General features: G+C 43.5%; 1 long non-coding RNA gene across 1 annotated transcript; it reads left to right on the forward strand.

The window, feature by feature from the left end:
• The first annotated feature begins 261 nt into the window (after window positions 1–261).
• Window positions 262–9623, forward strand: LOC129464764 (uncharacterized). Its single transcript, XR_008651720.1, has 2 exons — window positions 262–369; window positions 9300–9623. It is a non-coding gene; the product is annotated as an uncharacterized lncRNA (long non-coding RNA).
• Window positions 9624–10040: the final 417 nt, after the last annotated feature.

Raw genomic sequence — 10040 nt, forward strand, 5'->3', positions numbered from 1 at the left:
AAGCGAGTAACCAGGATTTTAGTTAACATAGCCAAAGTCACAGGCGCATGATATAAATGCTGATTTTGCCCCTGGGATGCCCTTGCGGTTAGCTTTTGACTGCTCTCCATGTGACCAAGCTGTGCTGTGTGCCTTTTCATTGTGTTTCACATGCCTTTTGGGGTTTGTTTATCACAGATGAAAAAGAACAAAGACAAAAACAAAACTATTTTGGTCCTTTAACACATCATGATCGGTAACCAGGTTCTACTCTACACAAGAAAACTTTCTAGGATCGCACCCTCCCAAATGGCTTGCTAACAGTTGTTTCTTGATCGAAGATATCCGTGATCAGACAAGTTCCAGAAATGCAAGATTGGATCGAGCAAGGTGGGTTTCTTGGAGCAGAATAGTCCTAGCCTTTATTCTGCTGGGGAATCTGTGGCTCATTGTAAGGGAAGTACAGCATTGGGCAGCACAGGCTTAACAGACCGAGGAGAGCTTTCCTGAGGGTCATTGCAAGGGATCAGTATCTGTTAAGATATTATTTAGGAAATGATATACTCGATTTAGGATTCTAAAGGTGAATTGCTATGGCTTCTGCTTGCAAACTTTCACGTATTCTAGCTAGGCATACATAAACCAAAAATGAAATTCTAAGCCACCCAGCCAACAGAAAGGACCTCCCTTTTGGCCAAGGGAATCCCAAAGAAACTTTAAAAACCAGTTCAGGTCATGATGGAAAAGGCGGCCAGATATGCATTATTATGCCCTCCTCCCTTTAGGAATTTAGGCATAACAGATCAGCATTAATGCTAAAATGGAGATCTTAAGACTGATAAAATGTACTCTTTGTAACAATAAGATACTGAATTCAAATTCCAACCTGACTCTTGTATAGCATCACATGGCAGAGAACAGATCTTGAAGGAAATCAAAGTATTTTACCCCACTATATATTAATATTTCTTTGACATATTTTGGAAGGGCTCTGCACAGCCTTCTCTTGTGAGGGAAATTTGCATTTTGTAGAGAATGTTCTTCCTTTACTAGATCTTTTCCACAGAGTTTGACACCTTTTAAGGTTGGAAAGAGACATTTACCATATATTCTCTCTGAAGTCGGCTACCTGGAGGCCTCATCTACATGACAAGAACATCGGCTTCTACAACTTCCCTTATTTTAAGGCAAGTATGTCTTTCTGCTGACTACAAAGCTTTCAGCAAAGCTTAACTCTTTCAACCAATTGCCAATCAGAAAATCTTTAAATCCAGCCTATGACCTATCAGCCCCCTTGCTTCTAGATGTTCTGCCTTTCCAGGCTAACTAAATGTATAACTTACAGGTATCAATGTATGTCTTTGCGTGTAACTTCTGCCTCCCTAAAAAGTGTAGAATCAAGCTGTAACCTGACCACCTTGGCATGTCCTCAGGACCTCTTAAGGCTGTGTCCTGGGCCACGGTCACTCATATTTGGCTCAGAATAAACCTCTTCAAGTATTTCACAGAGTTTAGCTTTTTTTTTCATTAATACATGTAAGACAAAGTGAAAAATTAAGTAAATTAGCTACAACATTATGCATTTACATCTGGAAAGTTCCAAAGGTGTGGTGGGTGATGGAAGGATTCATGAAAGAAGTGCCTAGGACAAGCAGCATGCCGTTTAACAAATGCTTTCACGTTTCTCCCCTTGGATAAGTACTGCTCTTTCTCTTTACAAACTAAAGTTTATAAACTAAAGTTCTGCTCACATGGATACTAGAAAACATTTTCTACAAGCAGCCTTGCAACTCATTTGATGGTGTATATGACCATCATGTATATATATGTACACATATATGTACACAAACACATATATACAGAAATATGCACATATATACATATATACATGTATATACATATATACCTATATGCATATGTACACAAACACACACATATGCATAACTGGCAAATGGATGCCCACTTTTTTCTGAGGATAATGAGACATAATTTGTACATTGTGGAAAGAAAAGAATGAACAACTAGATATTGTGCTTTAAAGTTAATTTTGAATCATGATGTAATTCTTCTCCTATATTATCTGCCTATTTACTTCATAAATAAATGTACTAACTGCCTCTGAACTGTGCACTTAAAATGGTTACACTTTAAACTGTTTAATTCTATACTATGTGTAATTTACTTCAACAAAAACAAATCAGCAGAGGCTGGATGTATCCACAAATATTTATTGTCTCACCAATCAAAACGGAAATGGTATACTTTGCAAATAATAGGATTTATTTGACATGAGATAGTTTTGCCAGAGTTCTCTATTTGTTAAAATAATTTTAAGTAATTTGTTTTCGCTTATGAAGCTAATGTAAAAAAAATTATGGCATCTTACCAAAAATCCAAGCTAATCTACAAGCTAATCATGAGAAGACATTAAATAAATCCAAATTGAGGAATATTCAACGAAACACCTGACAAGCATCTTCAAAACTGTCAGATACAAGGAAAGACTGAGAAGCTGCCACAATCAGAGGAGATGAAGGTAACATGAATAAATGCAACTTGAAGAACTGGCCGGGCCCTGGCACTCCTTGGGCTTCGTGCCCAGGAAACCACCCTGGTGATGTGGAATCCTGCATTGGACAGAAGGGTGCTAATCCCAGCACTTTGGGAGGCCGAAGCAGGTGGATCACAAGGTCAGGAGATCGAGACCATCCTGGCTAACATGGTGAAACCCCGTCTCTACTAAAAATACAAAAAAGTAGCTGGGAGTGGTGCCGGGCGCCTATAGTGCCAGTTACTCGGAAGGCTGAGGCAGGAGAATGCCGTGAACCCAGGAGGCGGAGCTTGCAGTGAGCCAAGATTGCGCCACTGCACTCCAGCCTGGGCGACAGAGTGAGACTCTATCTCAAAAAAAAAAAAAAAAAAAAAAAAAAAAAAAAAAAAAAAAAAAAAAAGAAGGGTGCTGTTCTGTGGAAAGACTGCTGAAGTCTGAATGAAGCCTGGAATTTAGTTACTAGCACTGCACTCGTATTTTTTTTACTTTTAATAAATATACAACAATAAATTATATGTTGGGGTAAGAGAACCCTCTCTCTCCCCTGTTGAGGTTTGATATTTGAATCTGAGAAATGAACTGAAATAGACTGATTAATAGGAGATAAGACACAAATTTATTAGGTGCATGGAGAGATCACAATACCTGACAACCCAGTGAGACTTATATAACCTTTTTCACAGGGGAAAGGGAAGTAGGGGTTGTAGGCACTGTTAGAAGAAAAGTAAATGACTTTTAGGGGAGATGAATGGGCTTGAAGAACCGACAAATGCCTGGGACAGAGTCTATCTGGGCTCTGGGTGTGGTGTCCACTCTAGTCTCTTCTCCCATGAGTTAATCGTCATTGTTTTATGAAATTATAAGAAGCAGGCTCTGGACAACTGCATTCCTTCCAGAGGAACTTCCCTTAGTTTGGGAAGTGAACCTCAGCTAAGGTCCCTTGCCTGTACTTCTGAAGTGGCAGAGGGACAAGAGTCTTGCACAGGGGCGTCATAGAGACCTTGGTTCTGGGGCTGCTCCTTTGGTTCAAAGAGGCCAGCAGGTCAAAGCACCATACTTTGAGGCATTGTTTCCTGAATCCCAACGTACGTAAACTGATAACATTAGAGGTAGCTGGGTGGAAGATATCTGGAAACTCTCTGTAGTATCTTTGCAACTCTTCTATAAATTTAACATTATTTCAATGTGAAAAATTTTAAAGTAAGACAATAATGAGATTGAGAATTTTTAAAAGTTTCAAAAGTTTATAAATAAATGGGACTCAATCATCTAGAAATTCAGGTAATTTTATTTAGGTTATCTAGAAATTGAATGCTTCTATCAACTTCAACTTAATTGGTTGGTTGTATGTCAACTGAAATAGATGAAAGTTTCAGCCCCTTCCATCTTTGGTTGTATGTCTAGGGGAGGTTCATTAACCTCTTGGTGCTTCAGTTCCTCATCTGAGAAGCAAGGTATTTTAGTGAGTTCTGGCTGTCGTAACAAAACCCTATAGGCTGTGGACTTAAACAACTGAAATGCATTTTCTCAGAGTTCTGGAGGCTGGAAGTCTGAGATCAGGGTGCCAGCTTGGTTGGTTTCTGGTGAGGGCTCTTCCTGGCTTCCTAACAGCCACCTTCTTGCTTATGGGTCTTTCTTGCTTGTGGGAAGGGACAGGATGAGCTCTCCAAAGTCTCATCTTATAAGGGCACTAATTCTGTCATGTGCACCTGTATTTAATCCGTTTTCACACTGCTATAAAGAACCACCTGAAACTGGGTAATTTATGAAGAAAAAAGGTTTAATGGACTCATAGTTCTGCAGGCTTAACAGGAAGCATGACTGGGAGGCCCCAGGAAACTTACAATCATGGTGGAAGGTGAAGGGGAAGCAAGCACCTTCTTCATATGGCAGCAGGAGAGAAAGAGTGGGAAGTGCCATACACTTTTAAACCATCAGATCTCATGAGAACTCACTCACTATCATGAGAACAGCAAGGGGGAAATTCGCCCCCATGATCCAATCACCTCCCACCAGGTCCATCCTCCAGTTGGACATGAGATTTGGGCAGGGATACAAACCCAAACGTATCAGAATCCCACTCTTAGGACCCCATGTAAACATGATTATCTCCCAGGGTCCAACCTCCCAATACCATCACATTGGAGATTGGGGGTTTAATTTATGCATTTCAGGGGGACACAATTAAGTCCTTTGCATGGGGACCTGCATACCAACAAGGCAACTTGTTTCTCCTGGGTGACATTATGTTTACAACGTTCTGTGAAGTTGCTGCCACATGGCTGCCCTTCACTGAGCACCAGTACTGTTGTGTGGCTGTCAATGTGATTCCCCAGAACCTCTGTGGATATGGACAGTGATTCATGGATTTAGTTCAGCATCTCCCTAACAACAAAAGGGTAAGATATTTAACTACACTAAAAAGTGACAGATGACATCACTGTCAGAAATAGATAAAAACTCTTTGACTCTTTTTTTTTTTTTTTTTGAGACGGAGTCTCGCTCTGTCGCCCGGGCTGGAGTGCAGTGGCACGATCTCGGCTCACTGCAAGCTCCGCCTCCTGGGTTCACGCCATTCTCCTGCCTCAGCCTCTCCGAGTAGCTGGGACTACAGGCGCCCGCCACCACGCCCGGCTAATTTTTTTGTATTTTTAGTAGAGACGGGGTTTCACCGTGGTCTCGATCTCCTGACCTCGTGATCCGCCCGCCTCGGCCTCCCAAAGTGCTGGGATTACAAGCGTGAGCCACCGCGCCCGGCAACTCTTTGACTCTTAATTTTTTTTTTTTTTTCCTGAGACGGGTCTTGCTCTGTCGTCCAGGCTGAAGTGCAGTGGTGCTATCTCAGCTCACTGCAAGCTCCGCCTCCTGGGTTCACGGCATTCTCCTGCCTCAGCCTCCCGAGTAGCTGGGACTACAGGCACCCGCCACCATGCCCGGCTAATTTTTTTGTATTTTTAGTAGAGACGGGGTTTCACCGTGTTAGCCAGGATGGTCTCGATCTCCTGACCTCGTGATCCCCCCACCTCAGCCTCCCAAAGTGCTGGGATTACAGGCGTGAGCCACCGTGCCCAGCCTGACTCTTAATTTAATCCAGATCATTTACTTGACACAAGTAACTTCACATTCACCAGGAGCAAAGGGGGATTAAAAATCCATCCACGCCAGAGTGATAAGCTCAGGCAGTGCAGGATAGGGGACAATAATGCCACGTTAGAAAGGAGGACGACACAGCAAAGAAGGTAAAAGGCAGGACCTCCATCCACACAACAGTGATGGCAGCAATGCCACCAGAATAGAAGAGGAAGGTGTTGGGGGAACCCTCTCCGTGGAAGGGCATTAGAACTGAATCCTGAAAGATCTGGATACGAGGGACTCACCGGAATAAAAGGGGACAAGGAAAACGCAAAGAATACAAAACAGTCTGGAGGCCTGTCCCCAGAGATTTCAGGCTGGAAACAAATCTGACTGGGTTGTTCTATAGGTACACCTCTCTGCATTTCTTTGTACATGGTAAAACACTTGGGAACACAAAGCCAGCCAGCAGGACCATCACCACCACTTTATTTTGACTGAGCCCCAGCTCCAGAAAAGAAGCTTAGAGCCAGGGCATCTTCCTCTGGAGACACCCTCTCACTGGCCTCTGTTCCCTGAGCTGTGCATGAAGAAAGGGCTGTAACCAGGAAGTGAGTTTTTGTCCAAAAGGGTTGAATTTCAATGGGTCAAGACTTGGATGTCACAGTGCGTGATGGTTAATATTGAGTATCAATTTGATTGGATTGAAAGATGTAAAGTATTGTTCTTGGGTGTGTCTGTGAGGGTGTTGCCAAAGGAGATTAAAATTTGAGTCAGTGGACTGGGAGAGGCAGACCCACCTTCAATCTGTGTGGGCACAATCTAATCAGCTGCCAGTATGGCCAGAATAAAAGTAGGCAGAAGAACATGGAAAGACTAGACTGGTTTAGTCTCACAGCCTATATCTTTCTCCTGTGCTGGATGCTTCCTGCCCATGAACGTGAGACTCCAATTTCTTCAGCTTTGGGACTCTTGGGCCTTCAACCACAGACTGAAGGTTGTACTGTTGGCTTCCCTAGTTTTGAGGTTCTGGGACTTGGATTGACTTCCTTGCCCTTCCGCTGCAGACAGCCTATTGTGGGACCTCACCTTGTGATTGTGTGAATCAATACTCCTTAGTAAATTCCTCTTTATAGATACATCTATCTTGTTATACATCTATCCTATTAGTTCTATTCCTCTAGAGAACCCTGATCAATACACAGTGCCATATTCAGCTTTTATTCCAATGAAGTTAAACCTGAGAAAGAGGCCACACGGTGGTTCTCCGCTGTGCTCCTCGGAGGAGAAGTCCACTTGCCTTCCTGGTGACGGACAGGCTGTGAGGTTCCTGTTTCATTGTCAGTCATCATTTTTCCACCCCAAACTCGACAACAGATCGGGACACTCAGAAGCTCAGAGAAGTGTGCACGTTTCTGCATTGCTGGACAGCTCAATGCTCATGCCCCTGGAGCTCTCCAAGGTTGACCTTCATGTCTTGCAGGAAGGACATTTCAGCCAGCCTGCGTCCCCCACAAAGCAGAGCCTGGGGTGAGAAGCAGGTGCCAGTCCTTCATAAGGTGGCGAGGGTGGAGGAGAAGGGAGGTGAGACAAGAACACTGTGAAGCAGAAGTAGTGTGATGTCCAGCATTGCCTCTGCTCCAGGAGCCCCCAGGAGACCCACCAGCCTCTCAGCAGGTGGCCCTATGCTCCATAGGACTTCTCCAGTAGAGCTGAAGGGAAGGATCGCACCTCAGAAAATTCTGAAGAGGGAGGGAGGGGGTCTTTGATCTACCTTGCTTCCTCCTACCTCCCTCCACCTTAGAAGAGCTGCCTTATAGGCACTTCCAGGTGTCCCCTCCTTTCCTGGGCAGCAGGGAGCCAGGCCAATGTCCTGGGTCATGGAATTGTGTCAGTGTCAAGAAGGAGGTTGCCCAGACACAGGCAGAACATAGAGCTTGAGGGAGAGAGAAAGAAGGGTCGGAGGAGGCTGAGAAGGGTTGCAGAGCCAAGCTCTCAAAATGGCTGTAGAAGTGTTTTATCTTTCCTCGTCTCTGGCATTTTAAAAAATGGTCATTCAGGCATGACACAGCAGGGCTGGGCCAGAATATTCAGCTCACCGAAACACATGTTCGGTTGTTGTTCTGGATAAAGGATGTGAGGTAATGAATAATTCCTGAAGTTTGGTGGAGAATTTGGCCACATTTTAAAGGCACGGGAAAGAAAAACATTGTTTCTGCATGTTAGTGAAAGAGTAGTGAAGCGCACAGCGGGGCAGTGAGGCTCAGGGGTGAGAAGCTGCCAGGGAAGCAGGATCCCTGAAGAGGATGCAAGGTCTTGATTATATGGGATGATGCTGGGGATTCTGAGGTGGAACCTGCTCCTTTTTAAGTACCACCTTAGTGTCACCAAAGGAATATGGCTATGAGTGGGTTGAATAACATTTGGATACACAATCTGAATGTCTTAGTACAGTTTGCCAGGTCTAAGAGAGAGTATGTTTTCATTTTAATAATAGCTTTCGGGTTCTCATTTCTCTCTGGTGGCGTTATTTATTTCCCTTGGGCTCCTGGTTTAAAATGAAGGGTTCATGGATTGGTCTGATATCAAATCACTAACACAGCAGACACCAAAGTGAAAAGAGAGTCCCAGGAAGGGCAACAAGCCCAATGATCTTGCCTTTTTGATGATTCTCATAAATCCAAGCATTATGCTAAAATTAAAATGGCAACCTCAAAATCAGGCACAGTGGTAATCTAGAAGCAAAGTTAGTGCATTGCTAGAGAAAATAAAGAGAGAAATTAGACACAAAAGCCCGTTTAGACTGACAAAGGATGGAGAGGGAGAATTCAGAGGAAACAAAGGGAAATTATGCATTGTACACACACACACTTAGGATCGGGGACTACAAGGTCACACTGTCACCATGAAAAGCAGACTGTTAAGTTTTATGATGCTGGGAGACAAACGCCTTCCAAGAAAAAGTAAAAAATCCCGCTAGGTTTCTACAATCCTAGCCAGCAAAGTTTGTGCTTTCAGAAAAATGTGTCTGAAAACAGGGGATTACAATACAAACCCTTGTGTACCACCCCCTCCTGCCCTGGGGTTCCAAGACAGCTTTCACAGATAGACATAGGAGATATTGAGCTCGAATTCTGCAGTGGAAGGGGGTTTCTTTGCCTCTGGTGGAATTCCTTTCCCTCTGAAATGCCCTTATTCTCAAGGACAATTTTCTTTCTCCGTGGTTTATTGTCTGAGTAAGCCTTTATTGTAGGCAAGGAATCTTTGGCTACACTGAGCAGTGCCGAGAACAGTCAACAATAAACAAATAGTCATAACATTCAGCAGCATGTCAGTTATTGGAATGCAAAAGATAATCGTGGAGCAGGCTGAGGGGGCTTTGCACTTCTCTCCCTCCAGCCCCGGAGGTTGCTTGCAAGTTTTCCTTCACGTTTTAAAAATATTGGAGCTGCTCCTTAAATATTTTAATGGCCTTTTGCTCCCTCACATTCACTTCGACCCAGATTTCTGACTTAGCTCTAACAGGACACAAAACTGTCATCTCTACCCAGCACTTGGTACATCTACTCATAGTCCTGTTGTTTAAGTTTATTGCCTATTTTTTAGCTGGTATTCTGCATGGATCTATTTGTGTTTATGATATGGTCAACTCATAGATTTTGCTCTCTCATGCTTTGTGTCTATGCTTCTCTGCCAGGCAGCAAACCCTGCAATTTGCTTTTGAATCCTACAACTGAGTACTTGGATGGATGGGGTGGTTGCAGGATGCCTTTGAAGGTTACAGGTGAAGGTGGAACCACCGTGGCATGGAAGCTTCGCAGATGTCGCTGTCTCCGTGGATCAGTTGCAAACACAAAGACCTGATGAACAGAGAAATCCCATCTTAGAAAAAAAGAGAGAGCTGAGTCTACAGAGCCGCTACTTAGAAGTCTAAGACTTTATAATCAATTGTGAAATGTGGAATCTAATAGAAATTTAACTTCCATCTCCATTATGTTAGGCTTAATAAAAAAGGGGCATATATGAGTAGTCTTTAAAAATTCCTTCTCGTGACTCCAGTTAAATAGGCTGAAATTAATTCGTTTAATATGCCTTTCCATATTCTATGTTAGTCATTAGCCATTTTATTCTTTCAATTATCACATACACAACATTCAATACTATTTTTTTTTTTTTTTTGAGACGGAGTCTTGCTCTGTCGCCCAGGCTGGAGTGCAGTGGCGCGATCTCGGCTCATTGCAAGCTCCACCTCCCGGGTTCATGCCATTCTCCTGCCTCAGCCTCCCAAGTAGCTGGGACTACAGGTGGGTGCCACCATGCCCAGCTAATTTTTTGTATTTTTAGTAGAGATGGGGTTTCACCGTGTTAGCCAGGATGGTCTCAATCTCCCGACCTCGTGATCCGCCCACCTCGGCCTCCCAAAGTGCTGGGATTATAG

This window comes from Symphalangus syndactylus, chromosome 16 (assembly GCF_028878055.3).
Source record: "Symphalangus syndactylus isolate Jambi chromosome 16, NHGRI_mSymSyn1-v2.1_pri, whole genome shotgun sequence".
Taxonomy (NCBI): domain Eukaryota; kingdom Metazoa; phylum Chordata; class Mammalia; order Primates; family Hylobatidae; genus Symphalangus; species Symphalangus syndactylus.